Genomic DNA, 23,852 nt, shown 5'->3' on the forward strand with positions numbered 1-23,852 from the left:
GGTTTTTATATTGTATAATTATATATATATATATATATATATATATATTATGTTTAATCGTGAAAAAAATATATAGTGAAGTCCAGCCCTTACAGTCAATTTTTTATGCGTCCTATCAAGCATCACACCAACTTTATCCATTGAAAATCCATCATCTCACAGTAAATCAGAATGAATTTCTCTTGATATTCTTTAATAAAGGAAAAGCATGATATATCATCGCCAAAACCAACAATGATACCATAAATCAACCGAATACTCTGCAACAACACTTAAAATTACAATTACAATTACACAATGATACGAGTACTTCTAATATTATTATTTTGTTTAGATATATTAATATTATTATTTTGTTTAGATATATTAGGTATTTGCATATCTTTTCATATAATTGTTTCTTGTTCATTAAGTTAGGATAGTAGTTCTAGTATTATAAATAGGATAGATTGCTATCTTTTTATTCATTCAACCAATTAATGAAATCAGTATTTCGCCCAACTTGGCTTGAATCACAAAATTTTATTTCTCTATCGCTGCCGACGAGAACCTCTCTCACGCCCAGCACCCCCTCTGCCAGACGTCTTCGCCGACCCAAACCTCTTGGGCGCTCGACGACTACGGTCTCTGTTTCTTGATTTTGTGTGGAATTCGATGTTAAGGTTTTAGGTCCTTAACAACTGGTGCTTTCATTGAGAGCTGACCTTCCCACCATCTCGAACTGAAGCTACACCGCTGCCCGACGGAAAACATTCCGCGCACAACAACTGTTTTAGTTGTCGAGTCCCGCCTGTCCGCCGAGCTCTAGCCGCAGGACAACACTACTTCTGCAACGCCGATGGGAAGGATTCCCGCGTGCCGCGTCGAAGTCAGACGATCATCATCCACCACAGCCACGCCTCAGTCCGTCAACATGTCATACGACTACGCCGACTATTGCCGTCGCAATACGACTTCCCTCAGGCCACACAGCTATTCCGTCCCTACCAGCTGGCCCAACCTCTCCGTGTAACCAGTTGGGACCCTCCGAGCAGCCGGGTGGAAGTACTCCGTCCGCCGTCGTGGCCTGATCCAGAATCACCCTACGTCTCACACCACTTGGATCCACCTGATCGTCATCCACGGCCGAGATACCAGCCCATCGGGTACCGCGATCGCGCGCAAGACGCTTGGCCGCGACACCGCGGTGGCTACGTCGAGAGGGGTGGCCACCTATCTGATCGCGGAGATCATCAGACCCAATTAGGGTTTGATCGCTACCCGCCAACCGCAACGCAGCGGCACCGCCCAACGTGCTGGGACCCACCGGCTCAACAGCAGGACCGCGGCTACCCGACCGTTGACCGGCCCCGACGCTCGGAGACGTGCTGGGACCGACCTCGCCCTCGGGAGGAGGTGAGAGCGCGAGTCCAGCCCGCCTCCCACCTGCCCCGCTACTCCACCGAAAAGCCAACGCGGGACCTGTACAGTCAGCCCGCGCGTGTGACCAGTCAAACTCCAGAGCAGCCATGCCTGCCGCTAATACGGGTCTCCCAAGCGAAGAAGTCAGAACGGTCCAGGTTGGGTCTCTGCTGGCACTGTCCCGAGAAATGGGTGATGGGACATGTGTGTAAACAACACATTCTTTGTTATGCGGATGATGGGGAGGAGTTTGAGGAGAACATTCAAGATGAGAATTTAGCCAAAGAGAAAACTGATAATACGCCTACGATAGAATTCGGTGATGATGTTCCCAATGACATTACCGATGTTCACAATGATGGCGCTCCTCTTGATGTTCCAAACAACGAGTCCCCTGGAGAGTTCGTCAAGAACAAAGGGATTGTCAAGAACGACAATGAGTCACCGCAAGTGCTCGTTGGGGTATATGATGAGAAGATTTGTGAAAAGGAGGAGACATTGCTAGAAGATAAAGAGGATGATGGTTCTATTGGTGAAGTGGAGAAGATAATCACATCGTTCAATGTTGCTCAAATGTCATCGACGGAGGTTACGAATGGTTGGTTTAAGAGAGGAAGTGTTTGCACTGGTGTAAGGATAACTGCCTATTTCTACGTGGATTTCTTTGATGGCAATGTCCCAAGTATTGTTCATCGTTCGACATCACTCGACGTCGATACACGATTCATCCCTCCGTGCAATGACACGCCATATTTGAGCATTCTTGGAGGTGATAAAGGGAGACATTCAGCTGTTCGATATGTGTTTTATCCAGGAGGAGACGTCTTGCTAAAGCTTTTGCTTTCAACTCTCGTCCTTGGTTCGTGGTTCCCACCTTGAGGACAAGGTGAATTTTAACCGTGGGGGAGTTGATACGAGTACTTCTAATATTATTATTTTGTTTAGATATATTAATATTATTATTTTGTTTAGATATATTAGGTATTTGCATATCTTTTCATATAATTGTTTCTTGTTCATTAAGTTAGGGTAGTAGTTCTAGTATTATAAATAGGATAGATTGTTATCTTTTTATTCATTCATGCAGATCAAACTGACTATGGTCTCTGTTTCTTGATTTCGTGTGGAATTCGAGGTTAAGATTTTAGGTCCTTAACACACAACCAATAAAATAGCTCCACGAAAACCGCCCTTCCGTTGTAAAGAACATCAATCAGAATACAGCATTTCATTCAGTATCCGAAGAAATTATTTAAACAGGGGATGAAATCATGAAAACTGGAAACAACAAAATTTCAGCTCGCAGTTAAAGATAAACCATCAAATTTCATGCTCTGAAAATCGCAGCGGTCAATTGCTACCTGAAGAAGAAGAAGAAGGTAGTCAGAACTGATCGCATTATACCGCACCGAAATTCATGCAGATCAAACTGATTTCATGCGATTTGATCACTTGAGTTTGTTGATTATAATCATTGGCTTGAAATGATGATACAATTTTAAATGGGCCAAAATTTTATAAACATGTTGATGGCTACACCATAATTATAGCCCACCAGAATTAACCAATTATTATCCTTGTGGGTTATCGCCTACCCTTTTTTTTTTATCTTCAACAGGATGATAAAATGTGATAAATGTCTTGAAAAAAGATTATATTATATTTTTCTAACTAAATAGTTAAAATACCAATTATTCGGAAAAAATGATAGCATTTTTTTCATTATTTTCACCTCCATCTTTATAGGTGTTGTTTAGGGAACTGGGCTAATCCTCATGGCCACATTAGAGTACAGCTCAATTTAAATGAAACGAGCAATCCTTAAATATCAAATCAGACTAACTGATTTTTAGCTAATAATTTATCGATATTGAGTAGGCAAAGAATAAAGTCATAATTGAGTTTGTTGTAAGTGCTAAGATTAAATATTTCTTTATAATTTAACGTTCATCGTACTAAATTGGCTTTCAATCAAATTTCGACATAAAAAATGTATTTTCAAATATTCAAGGGGCATATACTTGGTAAAACAATAAATGATCGTAATTATAGTACTCCCTGTTGGGATTAGATGAATGAGGCGTTGAGGATTAAGAACTTGGAGATTTCGAATCTTGAAGAGAATTTCCTTCTTGGAATATTGGAATGGAATTGTGTAAAAGCTACTGTACAAAGCTAACTAAAAGATTAGCTATTTAACAAACTAACGGCTATTTTTAATCCTACGGCTAGGATTAAATCTTGACTACCAACCAGATCTAATGGCTGTTAAAACGAGTTGTCATAGCAGCCGAGCTCTTCTTCATGTTTTGATCTTTCTCTCCAGATCACGGAGCTGCCGAGCTTGTTGCCGAACTGCCGAACTACCGAACTGCCGAACTTGCGAACTGCCGAACTTGCGAACTGGCGAACTTGCCGAACTTGCCGAACTCGGTGCGCGAACTGCCGAGCTATCACAATCTACCAACAAATTGCAACTGAGCAATTAATGTCTTCACAAATCTCCACCTTCATTGACCAGTTGGAATTGTGGCTCTCTGCAAGCCAACCAACTCCAAACAAAACTCAAATTTCTCTCTTGTCAACGGCTTTGTCAGCATATCCGCAGGGTTCTCCTTTGTATCCACCTTGAACAATCTGACCCTACCTTTCTCCACCTCTTCTCTCACAAAATGTAGCCGCACATCTATGTGCTTGCTACGTTCGTGGAATACCTGGTGCCTCGCTAAACACAATGCACCGTTGTTATCACACCCTATGGGAATGACTTGCTGCTTTACCCCAAAATCTGCAGCTATCCCTCTCAACCAAAAACTTTCTTTAACCGCAGACGTAAGGGCAATATACTCGGCCTCGGTTGTGGACAATGCCACCACATCTTGCAACATTGACTTCCAACTCACAGCCGAACCATACAAGGTGAAAATGTATCCGGACTGAGACCTCCTTGTATCAACATTGCCTGCGAAATCACTATCACAGAACCCCATCAACACCTCAGTCTCTTTTCCAGCATCAGCTTTGAACAAGATCCCAATATCTCCAGCTCCCTTGAGATATCTGAGTATCCATCTTAAAGCCAGCCAATGCTCCTTTCCATGGTTGCTCATGAATCTGCTTGTGCAGCTTATTGCTTGAGCCACATCTGGCCTGGTTCCAATCATTGCATACATAACACTCCCTACAATGTTTGCATACGGGATAGCTTCCATTTCCTGCCTTTCTTCCTCTGTCTTCGGTGATTGCTCCATTGATAGCCTGAAATGCTGTGCTAATGGAGTCTTTGTCAGTTTAGTATCCTCCATCCTAAACCTCTTGACGACTCTGGAAATATAGTCAGTTTGATTCAACCACAACTCTCCTTTCTGCCTGTTTCTGACTATATTCATACCCAGAATTCGTTTGGCTCCACCTAGGTCCTTCATATCAAATGCAGACCCCAGATCATCCTTCACCTTCTGTACTTCTTGCTGCGAGGCTCCTGCCACCAACATATCATCCACGTACAGAAGTAAATAAGCAACAGTAACACCTTTCCTCTTCTTTATGTACACACACTCATCATACTTGGACCTCACAAACCCATTCTTGAGTACATGGTCATCAAATTTTTTATGCCATTGCCTACTAGCTTGCTTGAGACCATATATGCTCTTCTTGAGCAGACACACCTTGTCTTCCATCCCTGGCTTAATGAACCCCTCAGGCTGAGACATGTAGATAGTTTCCTCCAAGTCTCCATGCAAGAATGCTGTTCTTACATCCAATTGCTCGAGTTCCCAGTTCATTCTTGTCACCACAGCCAAGAGAATCCTAATTGATGTGTGCTTGACTACGGGTGAGAACACCTCATTGTAGTCCACCCCATATTCCTGAGTGAATCCTCTGGCTACCAACCTAGCCTTGAACCTTATTTGTTCATTATCAGCGGACTCAATCTTTTTCTTGAAAAGCCATTTGCAGCTGACTAATTTTCTGCCCTCCACCTTATCTACCAGGATCCAAGTCCCATTCTTGATGAGGGAATCTATCTCCTCAATCATAGCCTTTAACCATCTGTCTTTTTCTTTGCAATTCATGGCCTCTGCATAAGAGCCAGGCTCTGCAAAGTCTAATTCTTCAGCCACACAGAGAGCAAAGTACAACATCTCTGCATCTGCAAATCTGCTTGGTGGCCTTACATTCTGCCTTCTTGTCCTGTCTCTTGCTAGTTGATAATCTCTCAGGTTAGTTTCTCCAGCTACAGTTACTGGAGTATCTCCATCAGAGCCTTCAGATTCTGATGAGTCATCCATTCCCCCAACCTCAACACTAGCACCAGGCACAGAAGTTTCAGCATTCCCAGATGGCTTTTCGGTTTTCTTGAAGGGCAGCTCAGTCTCAGTGAACACCACATCTCTGCTCACAACTACCTTCTGCATTCCAGGCTCCAAGCACCAGAGTCTATAGCCTTTTACCCCAGATTGATAGCCCAACATCACACATCTTAAAGCTCTTGCATCTAACTTTGTTTGCTTCATATAGGCATATGCTTTACACCCAAAAATCTTGAGTTGTGAGTAATCTCCATAACTTCCATACCATCTCAAGTCCGGAGTGTCACTTTTAATGCTAGAGGAAGGGCATTTATTTATTAATTTGACAGCAGTGGACACAGCCTCTGCCCAAAACCTTTTCTCCATACCCGAGGTGAACAACATGCACCTTACCCTCTCCATAAAAAATTTGATGACCATGTACAACTCCTCGCACTTCTCAAGAATTCCGATCGCCGTAGTCTCCTTTGAAACTTCTCGCAAGACCTTGTCTCCGAGAGATAACACTACCACGCTATGCGCTTTAGCAAGTACCTCAGCTCGCTTCTGTTTTGATCTCTCATCGAGAACTACTTCCAGATCATCTTTGTTGAGTGCATCCGCCAACCCTTGCTGGATTAGCAACGCCTTGATCTTCATTCTCCACAAACCGAAATCATTTTTTCCGGTAAACTTTTCTGCTTCAAATCGCGAAGCCATTGAAATCGATTTTAGGGCTTGATCGATTCACCACTGGAGCTTTCCTTCTGGACGCCTCTCCGATTCCCACAGACGGCGCCACTTGTTGGGATTAGATGAATGAGGCGTTGAGGATTAAGAACTTGGAGATTTCGAATCTTGAAGAGAATTTCCTTCTTGGAATATTGGAATGGAATTGTGTAAAAGCTACTGTACAAAGCTAACTAAAAGATTAGCTATTTAACAAACTAACGACTATTTTTAATCCTACGGCTAGGATTAAATCTTGACTACCAACCAGATCTAATGGCTGTTAAAACGAGTTGTCATAGCAGCCGAGCTCTTCTTCATGTTTTGATCTTTCTCTCCAGATCACGGAGCTGCCGAGCTTGTTGCCGAACTGCCGAACTACCGAACTGCCGAACTTGCGAACTGCCGAACTTGCGAACTGGCGAACTTGCCGAACTTGCCGAACTCGGTGCGCGAACTGCCGAGCTATCACAATCTACCAACAAATTGCAACTGAGCAATTAATGTCTTCACACTCCCCAGCTCCAAAGTAGTTGAAAGAAATTTTTTTGAATGTGAGATTTTAAGAATTTTTTTTTGAGTGTGAGATTTAAGAAATAGAGTAAGAGAGAGCAAAAGAAAAGTAGTACTCCCTCCGTCCCACGAAAGATGACTCATTCCTTGGGTGACACGAAATTTTATGCAACTTTATTTTATGTGTTGAGTGGAGAGAGTAAAGTAAGAGAGAAAGAAAATGATATATTTTTTAGTCGGCACGAGATTTTATGAGTTGTTGTTTAATGTGTTTAATTTAAGAGAGAAAAAGAGAGTGTAAATATGTATAGAAAAAGAGAGTTGAATATTTTAATTGAAGAGGAAAAAGGGGTCAATAGAAAAGAGAGAGTTTCCAAAAATAAAATTGTCTATCTTATTTGACAACAAATTAAAAAAGAAAGTTTGTCATCATAGCGGGGAGGGAGGGAATAGTAATTGTTTTTATCATATCATATCATGCATAATCCCGAAAACTTCATTTACTCCGACCAAACAGGGCCTATTTGTCATGTCACCCATTAAATGGGCCATTGAAACTAGAGGTGTTTGTCACGATAAACATGGCCCAAAACCTCGCAACAATCCAAAATGCGGTGAAAATAGGTGTCACTTTAGCCTTTCACTATTTGGGTCTCACAAGTGGGGTCTGAATACGAATCAAAGCCCGAATACATCTCTTTTATACATTTAGATTAATTTGGGCCAACATTCGGGCCCATTTCATCACGTATCTAAATCTAATTTTAAAATTACATATTTGCCCCTAGTCTCGGCCTACTTTTCAATATGTTGCCCATTTTCTTTTTGGCAAAAACTTTATCATCTTTATTTATTTATTAGTATCTGTTTACTCTTTTTTATTTTATTCTATTTTCTACTATTTTAATCTCTTTTCACTTAACTTTTAATGTTAATTTTAAAATCTAGTGCTTAAACTAAATGTATCACCACAAAATGTATCACCTAACTTAGGATAGCAGTAACAAACAGTACCAATAATTATAGTACTAATTATTTTTGTGAGGGTATTTAAATATTTTTTTTATTATTGTAGATTGGACTGGAGGATGATTAAATATCATAACTTTATGATGATAAACTAAATAATCCAATTGAGTCACTGGATGGTGGTCGCGTTATCCTTAACATGTCTAATCACGCAAACAAAACATTTAATTAATTAAATTATTTTTATCAATCATATCTCATAGAATATGATTTGATAGATGATAGGTTTGAACAGATATAAAAATGAAATTATCATACCGAGAGCTCAATTAGGGATGGGGGATTCATCACATATATTGAACTTTGTGGGTATATATATTACCAAAATCATTATCATGATGAATTAAAAACCTTTTCTTTATCCAAAGGCGTGAACTTTTATTGATGGAAAGAAAAGCTCACAAAAATTGGATTAGAAAATTAAATAATAAAATTGATACCCTAATCTATTTTTCCAGCAAGACAAACTCCATTATAGCATCGAAGAATTTTGCCTAAGAGCATCAATATAACGAGTCAGAAAAAAAAAACCGTTTTGGCTTGTCTTGGCGAGACAAGATGGGGGGAGACGCGTTGCGAGCATCTCCTCCCGACGGGTGTCACACGACAAGGAGGAGGGGATGAGCCATGAGACATGCCCCCCTATGTGGCATTGTTTTATTGGGGCGGTGATGTCATATTTTGACCGTTGAATATTTAATTATTTAAAAAATATTAAAAATTAATATTATAATTTTTTTTCCTTCCAATTCATTCCAAAATCATCTATAAATATTTGGCATCAAAAAGTTCCCTCTCAATTTCTCTCTAACTTATATGCTCAATTCTAGTGTGGATGGCAATGAGGAAATAACTTGGTTGATTGCCTTAGCAGACAAAGTAATAAAGAGTATTATGACAACCTTGCCACTACTCCTCCTCCTGTACAAAGAACCTTGTGCTAGATCCATCGTGATCGGGAGGAAGCCGCCCAAAGACTCGTTCATAATTATTTTTTCGAGCAGTCATGGTTGACAGAGGAATACTTCTGACGTCGTTTCTGCACGCATTGAGAGTTTTGAATCCCAAATACATTTGCGCCCCGTGACGAGTTCTTTCAAAAACGACTAGACGCTACTGATCGGCAGAGTCTTACGGCACTGCAAGAGTGTCCATCTGCAATCCAACAACTTGTTACTAGGCAAACGTCGAGAGTCGACTTGCGATTCCGTCGCCCACCACCAACTTTAGAAGATCTAATTTAACACATTATTAGATATTTGGCAAATAGTAGCCGATCTCGCGCAATATTTTTCTGGCTTCTACTAAAATTCTATTAATGGCTTGTTCTACAGATTCAATTTTTTTGATTATATATTTTATTGCTTATAATAAATTGTAATTTTAGGATTTCAATTATGTACTTTTTAATTTTTTTAATAAAATATCATTTTTTAGATTTTAATATAATATTTAATTTGAATTAAATTGATGGGGAAAAAAAATAGGTCTCATAAATATTATTCTTCCGTCCACAAAAAATAGTTTCATTTTACCATTTTGGGATGTCCAAAAAAATAGTCCCAAAAAATTTAAATATCTTTTACTTTACCTATTTTTTCACATTCTCTCTTATTTTATCAATTTTTTTTATTAAAACTCGTGTCGTCCACAGACGAGACTATTTTTTCATGGATTGATGGAGTAAAAAGAATTGAAGAGATGGAATTTAGAGAAAGGGGTGAACTAACAAACTATTATCTCCTCCTAAATATATTAGTATGGGCACAAATTGCAACCTCGAATAGTTAGCTAACATAGATAGAGAGATGATTTTACGAAATTGTATATCATAGTAGGAGCTACTATAGTATCCTGTTAATTGTGCTCTCTACTAAACATTTTACATTTTAAAAAAATACGAAATGTTATCACTCCAAGACACATAATTGAAAAATACAAATTAGTAATCATGATTAATTTGGAAGTTATATGTGGAATTCAAATCTATAAACTTTGGATTTCGAACTGGCCAGCTTCACTAATTAGATGACCTAATAAAGAGATATATTATTTGTTGTGACTCAATAGGGCAATTGTGTAATCGACAAACGAAAGAACGTAAAGAGACATAGAATTTACGTGGTTCGTCAATTAGCTACATCCACGGGCAAGAACGGAGAACAAATTATATTATGGCTGCAGTTACAGATTTCAAATTTAAGATCACCCTTGACTTGAGTCCTCCTTCCAAATGCATCATCATAATACCAAACAAACAAGCTTCTTCATCCCTGCCTCAAATTTGCCCTCCACGGGCAACTAACAACTCATGACATCAACATTACGCAAATCCAGCAAAATTTTGTTCAAATTTTCCAGATGATCCCGAAGGGGCATACCTTCCTGCATGCGTAATCGAAACAAACGTTGCTTCAGGAACAACTTGTTGGTTAGAGACTTCGTCATGTATAAACTCTCCAACTTCGTCCAAAGGGGAACAACAGTCTCCTGATCAGCAACTTCGATGATAACATCGTCAGACAAGCACAACATGATGGCCGCGTGGGCCTTTTCGTCTAAGGTTGTCCACTCCTCATCCTCCTCCATTGCCTTCTTTGTTTTGAGCGGCGCCCACAAACCCTGATGCTTCAGCAGGGATCGCATCTTGATCCGCCATAAGCCAAAACTATTTCTCCCGGTGAATTTATCGACCTTCACGTTCAGAGCAGACATCTTGATCAATTAACACAGAAACCTAATAGATGCGGAATTCAAAACCCTAGTTCGAAAACCAGGCTCCGATACCAGTTTGTTGTGACAAATAGGGCAATTGTGTAATCGACAAATGAAACAACGCAAAGAGACACAGAATTTTGCGTGGTTCGCCAATTGGCTATATCCACAGGCAAAAACGGAGAACAAATTGTATTATGACTGCAGTTACATATTTCAGATTTAAGATCACGATCACACAGAATTATGTGCTTTACTCACATATAAATAGGCACACATGAGATCCTATCCTAATTCGGAAATATAGTCATATCCCAATTAGGAAGCATAATCCTATCCCAATTAGGAAACAAATTCAATGCATACTTATTTGTTCCAATAAAATGGGCAATTGACTATAAACGAGTGTTTGTAGCCATACGAAACGAAATTATGACCACCAGATTATGAATATGTTATTCAAGCATCACATATGCAAAGTTTGTAAGAGATGCAAAAAAGAACAAACATAAAAAAGACGGATTCTTTATAGGGGACCCAAAACGCATTACAATGTCAGCCACTTCAAAAACAAGATAAAAAGTCCATTTCCATTAAATCAATTTCATATAACATGTTTTTCCATATATTAGCTGAATAAGTTATTATACGTTATTACTCAATTAAATAAATTAAATAATAGTAATTAAATATGAATTCATTGGTTTGAAATCTCGAATTTACATTACCATAAAGACGAAAAGTGAGATTTATACAAGAATTGTGGTTACCCTTCATTTATTTCATCTCACAAACTTTGTTTAGACAATAAATGACTTCAATAAAATGCAAATTTGACCTCCAAATTTTATCATATGATCTACACCATTAACTAACATCTACAATCTACATGCATCTAGTTTTCATGTAGCTAGAGTGAGTAGCAAAAATGACTTATCGCCCCAACTATTGAACAACGTGAAATTTTCGAAAATTGTTTATTCAATTATAGTACTACTAAACTAAGCTTAGATGTCCAAGGTTGTTGGAAGTAATTTACACATGAAGGCATATACGAATAGCCAGGGACGGATCCAGGAATATAAATGAACGGGGGCAAAATTATATGTATTGAATTTTGAGAATTTGAGAAGGGGCAAATATAAAGAAATTTCAAAAAAAAATTACAAAATTGACAAAATAGCATATAGTAAAAATATTTGAGGAGGGGCATTTGCCCCACCTTATATTAAGGTGGATCCGTCCCTGCGAATAGCCATTTTGAGGTGGCACCATTAAAGTGTCACGTTCTTTTTGTGATTTTTGACCATACCATTTCCAAGTTATAACAAGTTTATCACAAATTACAGTAAAAATATAATGACAATATGCACAAATTACAGTAAAAATATAATGACAATATGCACAAGTGATTTTTGTGATTTTTGACCATACCAATATGCACAGTAACCCTAACCAGAGGATGTGATCTCTGAGGATGGGGAGCGAGCGGCTGCACCGGAGGCAGCCTCGCAACCGCAGCATAAGAAGAGCGTAGCAGCGGCGACTAGAACGTTGAGGCCACGGGACCGGATCAAGCCACCGCAGAGGCTCGCGGACTAGACCGCATTATGGCGATTACGTAGTAGTAGATTTTCTTTAATTATTTTTATTTCTTTCTTTTTGGATTATTATTATTATTATTATTATTATTATTATTATATTTGTAATTGAGTCGGGCGAATTATAAGCCCCGTTCGGGTTTTCTTAGTTGGTTCTTTCCCGAACGTATTAGGATAGGTCGAACCAACCCTAGGGTTTTAGTATAAATAGAGCCAAGATGTCATCCGTTATTCATCTATGAAAATTACTATTTGGCTCAATTAATTGCGCATCAAGAAATTAACCCAACGCTGCCGACGAGAATATCTCTCGAGCTCAGCTTCTCCTCTGCCGGAATTCGCCGCCGACCCAAACCTCTTGGGCGCTCGTCGATCACAGCCTTGGTTTCTTGATTGCTTGGAAAATTCAACGTTTAAGGAAGGGAATCCTTAACAAATTGGTGTCTTTCATTGTGTACTCTCCATGGACGGCGCTGGAACCCTAGTTCCACCAGCCGACTTACTCACCGGTGGCAACGCTCAGGTGTTGATTGGGGACTCGTCGCGGCGTTTCCCAACGGGCGGCCGACGCAGCGAGAGCAACCCACGGTTGCCCCATCGCGATACACCGGAGGGCAGCACCGCACAGCGTGCCGTTGCAGGGGCGAGCGATCTTTCGCCCCAAGGCTTGATCATGGCACGTTTCGACAAATTGAAGTCTCGGTTGGATTCGACGGACATGCGGGTCGATAATCTGGAGGCGCCGCACGTTTTGGGGCCGGATCCTCCTTGTTTTTCGGATGACGCGGACATGGATGGTTATCGCGACCAGCGTATGTGGTGGGCGGCCGATGAGGTAATCCCTGGGACTTTCATCCACGGTCGGCGTGACCGTGGTGGGGATATCCGGGGTCGACGAGGAGCGCTCCGCGCTGCACATCACGCGGAGGGGCGCTTGCCGCGACTAGGCCTGACCGCTAGTCCCTACGGCGATCGCTATGATTCTCGCTAGGGCACCAACTGGGATCGGCCGACCGCACGTTGCCCTCCAGGCCGGGACAGAGGCTTTAGGGGTTATCGACAGACCACTTCGTGGGACCCACCCCCTCACCCAACCGCGCGGACAGACAGGCCAAAGGAGCTCACCATGAAACCGCCCCGCTTTGACGGATCAGATGTTGCGACCTGGATTTCGCGTGTTGAGTATTATTTCGATCACTTGCAGATGCCGGACTCTGAACGTCTTCACCATGTGGTAATGCTGTTTCAACCACCGGCCGCCGAGTGGATCTTTAATTATCGTGCGAACAATCCAATGGTGATATGGTTGGAATTCTTGGAAGACGTGCGCCACAGGTTTGATCCGCAGAGGTTTCACAATAGCATTGGTCCGTTGTCCAAATTGGTTCAGACGGTTCGGTAGCCGAATATCATGATGCCTTCGAACGCTACCTTAACAGGTCCAGGGCCTTTCCGAGGAGGAGCTGATTCCGATCTTTATTATTGGCTTGAATGAGCCTATTCAAGAGAAAGTGGAGTTACAGGAGCCAGGCTCTCTGGCTGAGGCAATGGCTTTGGCTTTGCGGCTTGCAGCGTCGCATGAGGTGTGCCAACCAACGCCGAGTCGCGGTAAGTGGCCTAGCCGGAACACGCGGTTTTCTCCTGTCAGTCAGGGCCCACCAGTCGGCCAAGGGGACACGTCGACCAACGATCCAGCAAAGCCAGGCTTTAGGCCGATTCGGGTATCAAATGTAGAGAAAGCTGAATGCTCACTGAAGTGCAGGAAGTAATGTATAGGAGTGAGTGTGTTTTCAGTAAAAATGCGATGTGCTACGCTGGATCGAGATACCAAGACCTATGAATCCACTAGATCACTTGGTCTAGGAACTCAAGGGAACACGGAATACTCTGTCGTTGTACACACTAACCTCCCTTCAAAGAACCCTCAACCCGAATACTATGGATTAGTATAGAGGAGCAGGGGTCGATCCCACGAAGATGGATACGTAAGAAAGCATTTAGAGACTCTTGACAAAGGCAGCTGCTGCCACGCAAACAGGGTTGAGATATAATTACTACTAGACCTAGGCAGGAAATGTAAACACTAGACCTAGAAAGCTGTAAACATGCTGAGACCAAACATCATCAAGACTTCGATATATTAAATTCACTTCCTAGACCGTGTAAACGACTACCTAATTTAGCTAGACAGGAAACAACTAACAGTGGGGACCATGACCCAGAAATAGCGAGTACGGCAGAAAAGCTGCAAATAACTAATTAAGAAAATAACTAACAACGGCATGCTTTTCTTCAACGGATTTAAACACGAAGATGGAGTAAACAGAGCACATACCCAGATTTGAACAGAATGTAAAAGTTTGGTCGTCGGAAACTTACGGCAAGCCGGAAATAACGCAGATCTACATATACTAGACGAAGCGAAATGAAAACTCGAAGACTAGGCATCAAAATAAACCAACTCTGCTCAGATCTCACGTCGAACGCTTAATCCACTTCTGATCCAAGCAATCCGAAACCAACTACAACTAGATTCCACTCCATAACTTCCGATCTAACAGATCTACTCCGATCAACTCCGAATTTAAACGTTTCCACAATCAAGCTACAAAACCAAATTCAAACCTCCGATTCATTCACCAACAAACTCCGATCACTCCGATCTAGCCATTACTATGCTCAGTTTCCGTAAACAATTGCGAAACGCATCCAAAACAAGTAAGCTAGCTCAAACTCCAGAAAATCACAACGGCAAAAACAGAAATCAACATTATCGACATAACAGAAAATTAAACTTGCATAAAACACGGGAATAGTCGATAAAACAGAATGCCGAGCTTCGAACAGCGAAGCTCGGTGGAAGCCACAAAATGCGAGAAATTAAACGGGAACTTGTTTCTTCGCCCTCAACAGGACGGTGTTACACCACAGCTTGAAAATACGAGAAAGCAGAAAGTGAACCCAAGTGCGAAACCCCCTGAATTTCCCTCGAAGAACCCAAGTGTATAGAAAAGTGAACTAGCTGCAGACTGTTAGTGAGGTCTCCACCCGAGAAGATCCCTCCAGAATGCATGCATCCTTCCTTTTATAGACACGGACATAATCTTCTAGAACCTTCGTAGAAATCTCCATTCTACCCTTCAGTTCTGAGATTTACTCTGTCTTGCAATTTCTTTCACAATGTTCACTTATTCGCAAGTTTCCTCGGGCGTGTGATTGCCTCCTTCTTTTCCTGGACCTGGCGAATTTCTTCTATACACCTGGCTTAAGACATGTGTTAGACCCAGCAAATTCACGAATTTATCCCCTAGACCTATGCATGAAATTAGCCTTATCATACTGCTCACAATTAAACCATGCTTGTCCTCAAGCATGAAAGACAAGAAAAAAGAATATGGCAAATTTCAACGCACGGTCCCCAAGAACGACTCTACAAACAAGACACTAACACAAAAACAGACTCCTAGACCTAGACAACTACAGACTCATAAAAGAAAACATCACACAAAGAGAAACAAAACACAATAGATAAGCATGCACTAGCTTCAACTTTTAGGTGACTTTCCCCACAAGCTTAAGTTCTCTCCGATCGTCTACAGTCTTCAATTCCTCCTATTTCCTTATTCTACCTAAACGGTCTGTCAGTTCGTCAAGATAGCCTATTGATTTTCCAGCGGTTAGGTTCGCTCGATCACTCATGCCTCACCAGGGATCTTAGGATCGAAACGCTACAAAGTTAAAGTTACACCACTGATGCGTCGGGTTATGAGAGTTTCTCCTTTCTATCGTCTCCCTTTTTTCTATATTTTTTTCATTCATGGGTCAGGTAATTTTTACTTCCTGCCCTTAGGTAATTAATCTTCTTTTTCCCTTTTTTTTTCTATTTTCCCCCTGGACTTCGTCCAGCTTATACCTCCGATTTGTTATTTTATTCCTCCCCTGGACTTCGTCCAGCTTATACCTCATTTTTCTGGACTTCGTCCAGCTTATACCTCCAGTTTTGGACTTTGTCCAGCTTATTCCTCCATAACCCATTTTTCCTCTTTTATACTCTACTCCCTAAGCATCAAGTGGCAGCCCAATTTTTACATGTTAGCTTAAAGTGTTTAGGCTTATAACTCGCTCTTATAGGTTGCACAACTAGGTTATCTAGGGCATTTTCTATCGTCCTTACTTCATTCAGACCACTTTTAGTTTATTAAGGAAAAAGACATCAAAGTTGACATGTATCATTTCTTCAATCGCTCTTACTAAGGGAAACTTGTCTTATTATCCACTAGCTCATGCAACACGCAAACATAAAAACCTAGAGATACTAAGACAAACTTACAGCACTTACTCCCTCCCCCTCCCGCTTCACTCAAGCTTGTCCCCAAGCTATCCTAGTGAAGTGGGGAAATAGGGAAGGACGAACAAAACAAACTTCTCACACTTAGACCGGACACCGGGCTAAGTGGGAGAAAGCACACAAACAAAACCAAACATGCAAAAACAGAACAACCCCTTCTCACACTTAGACTAGGGATTGGGCTAAGTGTGGGAAGGTGCAACACATATATACAGAACAGAGCATGCTGGCACAGATAAACACAAACAGAAAGCGAAAAACTAAAAGAAATGGAAGAGTAAAAGTTACTTGGTTTGGGGGGGAATCAATTCGGGGTCTGGCCCCCGCGGGAGCCAGCCTTGAGCGGGGTTGACGATTGGGTCACTTTAGCTTTCTTCTTTGCTGGGGAATCCGGTGTCTCTGTCATCTCATCACGCTGTCCCGGCACTGCCTTTCTTACGGTCAAGGGCTTAGTCGCGGACGGGGCAGTTAGAGGCTTCGTCGCCTGGGGAGGCTTCTGGAGAGATAAACTTTCTTGCCCTGGTGATTTAGAAACGCTGCCAGGGCCAGGAAGAGATTCCAGCGTCCCGGGAAACTTCGCCTTGAGCCACTTCGCCATTATCATCATCAGCGAGATGCCTTCTGCCAACCTATCAGTGTGCCTTGTCGACGCTGCCACAAGGTCGGTAAGACGTCCCTTGAGGGCCACGACCTCCTCTCTGACCTTCCCGACTTCCATTCTCATCTTGTCTACCTCCGTTCTCACTCCTGCGACTTCTTTTCGTACTTTCTCAACATCGACACTGTCCTTTCCTTTACCCCGTAGGGCCACAATCTCCTCTCTAACCATCTTGATTTCTAACCTCATCCATCCCACCTCATTCCTCATTTCTTCAACTTCAACCTTGGCTCCTGCCCCCACACTTGTTGTTTCCTGTTTCACCTGGATGTCCGACCCGCCGACCTCATAAAAGCATACCTCCTTCCCAGACATGTATAGAAGCCCCTTATTGAAGAAATAGTCGATATTGAAAACCTCTAGGGGCAAGCACATCTCCACATCCCGGCATGACTTGGCTATCTTCAATATTACGTTGCGTTGCAGGTATGCCCCTAGGATGTGGCATGTGTACATGTGTCTGGAAGGATTTGCAGCCATTTGATGGCAAGCCTGGGCTAGCCAGTAGCCCAGGTGCACATGGACTCCCTTGGCCATACACCAAGTGAAGTATAGGTCGGGCGTGGTCAAAGCAGCGCTCGCAGTTCCCATCAAGTTATAACTGATGAACGTCTGAGCGAATCGCAGGATCTGGTTGTCAATATGGGAAGCCTTCGAACAACTTGTCTTAAACTAACCCACCTTCGGGTGGGTTATAAACTCCCAGGCGCTCTGTGGACGGAAACCTGGAGTAAACTTCGGTGGACCTACCATCCTGTCATTCCACAGTCCTTCATCGTCCTGCGTTCGTGACAACAGCCCCATGCGGAGCGTCCACTCGCGGATGCTCATTTTATGTTCTTCATTGAAGAGGCGGAAAGTAATAGAGTCGGCATCCAAATCATTCGTAGACTTCAACCAAAAGGTTGAAAAGAACTCACGCGCTGCTGCTGTTGGGACTTTGAAAGAGTTGTGTTTCAGTAACCAGTCGAACCCGATTGCGTCGATATATTGCCGGAATTCGGCATCGGAAGCAATCTCTTTTAGCTCCGCGGGATCATATCTTTTCCCGGACTTCACAAGCTTACCCTGGGCACTCTTTTCTTTAAACGTTGCTGCGCGCCTACGGTCAGAGAATTTCCGCATGGCATCCAGTAGTTCCTTGGTCAACAAAACTTCCGTAGGGTCGAAATTGAACTCCTCGTCAGGTTCCTCTTCGGAGTCGCTAGACTCGGCAGGGCTATCGGATTCGGCAGCATAAGGAACCTTTGCGGGTGGAGGGATAAAAGCTTCAACAGATTTCCCTTTCGCTCGTTTAGTCAAGGAAGTAGCGGCCTGCTTTCCCTTCCTTTTTCTGTCTGCCGCCTGGCGGCGTCCTTCTTCGTCACCCTCCCCACCACCGGGTCTGGGAGAGTTGTCTTTTTCCTCCGCTGCGGTCTCTGGACCCAGCGCTTCCCTTTCCGTATCGTCAATTTCATCTAACAAGCTCCGGCGGGCTTGTCTACGGGCTTCCCTTGCATTCATCGGTGAAATCGTCCCCTCTGGGACATCTGTCAAATCTATCATGAGATTAACCCCACCCTCAGCGGGTTCCTGTACATTTTCAGTAACGAGGGCTTCTCCCTCCTCAGACATCAAAGGGGTTGCCCCTGTGATATAAACATGGGATTCTACCCCAGCCAAATTTCCTTCATTGTGGGCTTCAGTACCCACAGCCTTTTCAGGGGTCCTCCCCTCACCAACGTTTTTCTCAGAAATTTGGGCCTCATCGCCCCCAAATTCTTCTAGGGTTTCTCCTCCCTCAGCATTCTCACAAACACCAGGGGCTGTCCCCTCTCCTAACTCCTCAGTAACAGTGGTTTCCCCCTCAGAAATACTAGCAATAACCCCAGAAATAACATCCACCGGGGTTTCCCCCCATAGACACACCAACTGATTTATCAACCAAAATAGAGGTTTCCCCCTCAACAACAGAGTCTAACCTCAGTTCGCTTACAGCCAAGAGTTCCAAACCCGCCGCCAGATCTGCCTCCTCTTCAGGTTTGTCCGCGGCGGTTGTTTCTGCTACGCTGGTGGCTGGTTCGGCCTTCGAATGTATGGCCTCCGGTTGGGGGGTCTCCGTTTCCGAAACTTGTGGTGGTGGTGGTGCAGTGGTGGTTGCGGCCGGTGTGGTCGTCCCCATCATAGCGGTGAACATGGCGAACGCCTTCATCGCCTCCTTTGGCCCGTCAAGCTTTTGCATTAGGTCGGCCATGAACGCCGCCGCGTTGGATTCGGCGGTTCCAGAGGTGCTTCCTGTGTTCTTTGTGTTTTCCATGGCAGATTCTATAGAATTTTGACAAGAACTCGGAAGAAAATTGCTCCGATTAGGGTTAGAGAAAAATAAGATTTGAGAGAGAAATTTGGGGAATTTTTGTAGAGAGAGTGAATATGATGTGGGAAATAAAAGCTAAAGCACGGTTATAGCCTGTGGGTATGGGAGAGGACGGTTTGCAGGCAGTTGCAGGTGTGACGCTAGCAACCATACGCCTCCCCATAAAGTTACCTTTTGAAATTCGAACCGGTGCTAACTCCCTTCAAAATTTTACTCCTCAACTCCCTGCCCCATGTGAATCTCTGCAATATCATACTTAGAAAAACGTCAAACTAAAAATGAAACGCCAGACTCCCAGGTCAAGGATATGACAGTATAAAAATTCCCCTAAGGAGTCTGGTATTCCGAAAAATATTTTTGGAAGATTATTTTTTTCTGATTTGTTTGGGTTTCCTTGATTTAAAGAAAGCGATTAAATATTTACAAATTTTATTTTCAAGTGCCCTCAAGATTCCCTAGGTCAAGGTATATATAAAACCTTCTTAGTCACCTGACCCAGGAATTCTCTGAGAACACTTCCTTCCCAGACTGGTTAGGCGATATCAGGGAGTGTGCGTAGCGGCACTTCATCCACTACACACATCTACGAGTTATCCGTAAATACCTTCACCCTATGACCATTGACAAGAAAATGGGTAGAGTTTGAAGCACTTCCCTGGATCTCTACTGCTCCATTTGCACGAAGACTCACAACAGTGTACGGTCCAATCCATTTGGACTTCAGCTTACCAGGCATTAACTTGAGCCGAGATTGGAACAGGAGAACTTTCTGCCCAACTTGCAGTTCCTTGGTCCGGAGATTCTTGTCATGCCAGAGTCTCGTCTTTTCTTTGTACCACATTGCCGATTCATATGACTCCAGCCTTAGCTCCTCCAACTCCTGTAGCTGCAATTTTCTCTCTTCTTCGCAGGATTGGGGTCTCATGTTGATCTGCTTGACCGCCCAATATGCTCGGTGTTCTACTCCCACGGGCAAGTGGCACATTTTGCCAAACACAAGCCTATAGGGTGACATCCCAATAGGCGTCTTGTATGCTGTCCTGTAAGCCCATAGTGCATCTCCAAGCCTCTTGCTCCAGTCCTTCCTAGACGGATTAACCGTCTTCTCCAGTATCGCCTTTATCTCCCTTTGGAGACCTCCGCTTGTCCATTTGATTGAGGATGGTACGGTGTGGAGAGGCGGTGGTGAACTCCGTACTTTCTCATTAGAGGTTCAATAGTCCGGTTACGGAAATGCGTCCCATTGTCAGATATTATAGGTCTGGGCACTCCGTACCAGTTAAAGATGTTAGCTCTAAGAAATTTCGCTACCTCTTTAGCTTCACAAGATGTGGTCGCCTTGGCCTCTATCCATTTCGAAACATAATCAACTGCCACAAGTATGTATGTATTCCCGTATGAAGACGGAAATGGACCCATGAAGTCCATCCCCCAGACATCGAAGATCTCACAGACAATCACTGGGACTTGCGGCATTTCGTCTCTCCTAGAGATTCCCCCTGTCTCTTGGCACCTCTCACAGTTCTGACAAAACTCGAAAGCATCCTTATGCAATGTAGGCCAGTAAAAACCACTATCTAACACTTTCCTTGCAGTTTTCCTAGGTCCAAAATGACCTCCACAAGCTAGGGCATGGCAATGATTCAGTACATCCCTCTGTTCCCACTCTGGGATACACCTCCGGATTACCTGGTCAGCTCCCATTCTCCACAATTACGGGTCGTCCCAGAAATAATACTTGGCTTCGCTCTTGAGCTTCATCTTCTGGGCCCGGGAAATTTCCTGCGAACTGGGCACCTCTCCAGTGACCAAGTAATTTGCCAGGTCTGCGAACCATGGCTCATCGTTTAGATGACATTTTCCCTTCTCAGAATCTCCTGGACCTGTTAACACCATGATCTTTTCCCAACTGATAGGTCTAGGAAATTTCCCTACATAGTACAGATGCTCTTCTGGAAACGCATCAGGTATAGCTTCGTCGGTCTCACCTTGAAAAATACGACTCAGGTGGTCAGCTACCTTGTTCTCAGTCTCTTTCTTGTCTTTAACCTCCCAATCAAATTCTTGTAAAAGTAACACCCAACGGATTAACTCGGTTTAGACTCCTTCTTTGCTAGCAGTTACTTAATAGCTGCGTGGTCTGTGAAAATGATCACCTTCGACCCAGCAAGTACGGGCGAAACTTCTCAAATGAGTACACTACCGCCAGCATCTCCTTTTCAGTGGTGTCGTAGTTCTTCTGGGCTGGATTGAGCGTTTTCGAAGCATAGAAAATCACGTAGCTTTTCCCATCCACTCTTTGACTTAGCACTGCTCCCACTGCGTAGTCACTTGCGTCGCACATTATTTCAAACGGCAAACTCCAATATGGTGCTCTGATAATGGGAGCAGAAACTAATCTATCCTTCAACAACTGAAAAGCTTTCTTGCACTCCTCATCGAATACAAAATCAACATCGTTATGCAACAAGTGAGTGAGTGGTTGAGCAATCCTTGCGAAATCCTTTATAAACCTCCTATAGAATCCTGTGTGCCCTAGGAATCCTCTCACTTCTTTCTGATTCGTCGGGTAAGACAGTTTTGAGATAACATCGATTTTTGCTTGATCTACATGTATGCCTCTTTCTGATACCACATGCCCTAGGACAATTTCCTCAGGGACCATAAAGTGGCATTTCTCGAAATTCAAAACCAAATGCTTTTCCTGGCACCTCCTCAGCACTATATCCAAACTTGCCAAACATGAGTCAAATGAATTCCCGTACACAGTGAAGTCGTCCATAAAAATCTCGATGCAATCCTCCAGGAGGTCCGAGAAGATACTCATCATACACTGCTGAAAAGTGCATGGCGCATTGCACAGACCAAATGGCATTCTTCTGTAAGCATACGTTCCAAAGGGACACGTGAAAGTTGTCTTCTCCTGGTCCACGGGATCCACGTAGTTTGAAAATACCCACTATATCCGTCCAGGAAACAGAAATATTGCTTGCCCGCCAACCTCTCCAACATCTGGTCAATGAAAGGTAACGGGAAGTGATCCTTCTTAGTAGCCTCGTTCAGCTTCCGGTAGTCAATACACATCCTCCACCCAGTAACAAGTCGAGTGGGGACCAACTCATTCTTATCGTTCTTGACCACCTATATTCCCGACTTCTTTGGTACCATATGTACTGGACTAACCCATATACTGTCTGGTATGGAATAAATGATTCCTAGGGATAGTAGCTTTAATACTTCCTTCAGCACCTCTTCCCTCATGTTCGGATAATATGATGCATGCACAGATCTGGACTGATTCCTACCAAGTCAGATAGTGTCCACTCAATAGCCTTCTTGTTTCTCCGAATTACCTTCAACAATTCCTCTTCTTGTCCCTCGGTCAAGCTGCTGTTAATAATCACCGGGAAATTTTCATTCTCCTCTAGATACGCATACTTGAGCCCAGGTGGAAGTGTTTTCAACTCTTTCTTGGGGACATCCTTTTCCTGGGGTAAGGGATTTTTCTCTGTCGACTCAGTTGTTATTCCCTTCGTAGACTCAGTAGAATTTTCCATGCTCGCCACATAAGGTGTCCTCTTTGATCTAGCTAGCTCCGGGTTCGTGCAGAATTCCAGAATCGCTTCAGCTAGTTCTTCATCTGATAACTCACTCGTCTTCATGGCTTCACACCAAATGGCTACTTCTCTATCAATGGCCTGACTCATCTCGGAATTCTCGATCTGTACCTGCATTAATTCAGTCTCAAGATACTCCTGGACCAAGGGGTTAATAACATCAATAGCATGCAAATTTTCAACGTCAAGAGGTTTCTTCATCGCCTCATCGATGCTGAATGTATATTTCTCCCCATTGTAATCAAGGCAGATGGTGCCATCAAATACATCAATGATAGTCTTAGCGGTACGTAGGAAAGGTCTCCCTAAAAGTACTCCGCCAGACTCTGCAGACTCACTATCACTCATTTTAATCACATGAAAATCTGTTGGGTACAAGAAGTCATGTACCTTCACTATCACGTTTTCAAGCACTCCTTCAGGACAAATGCATGACCTGTCTGCCAATTGGATCACAACTTTTGTGTCCACCATGCCTACCCCTACTAACTTCTTGTATATAGACAGTGGTAACACATTTATGGATGTACCCAAGTCACACATAGCATGCTCGATTTTTACATCACCAATAAAGATGGGCAAAGTAAACATAC

Source organism: Salvia splendens, chromosome 3 (genome assembly GCF_004379255.2).
Source record: "Salvia splendens isolate huo1 chromosome 3, SspV2, whole genome shotgun sequence".
Taxonomy (NCBI): domain Eukaryota; kingdom Viridiplantae; phylum Streptophyta; class Magnoliopsida; order Lamiales; family Lamiaceae; genus Salvia; species Salvia splendens.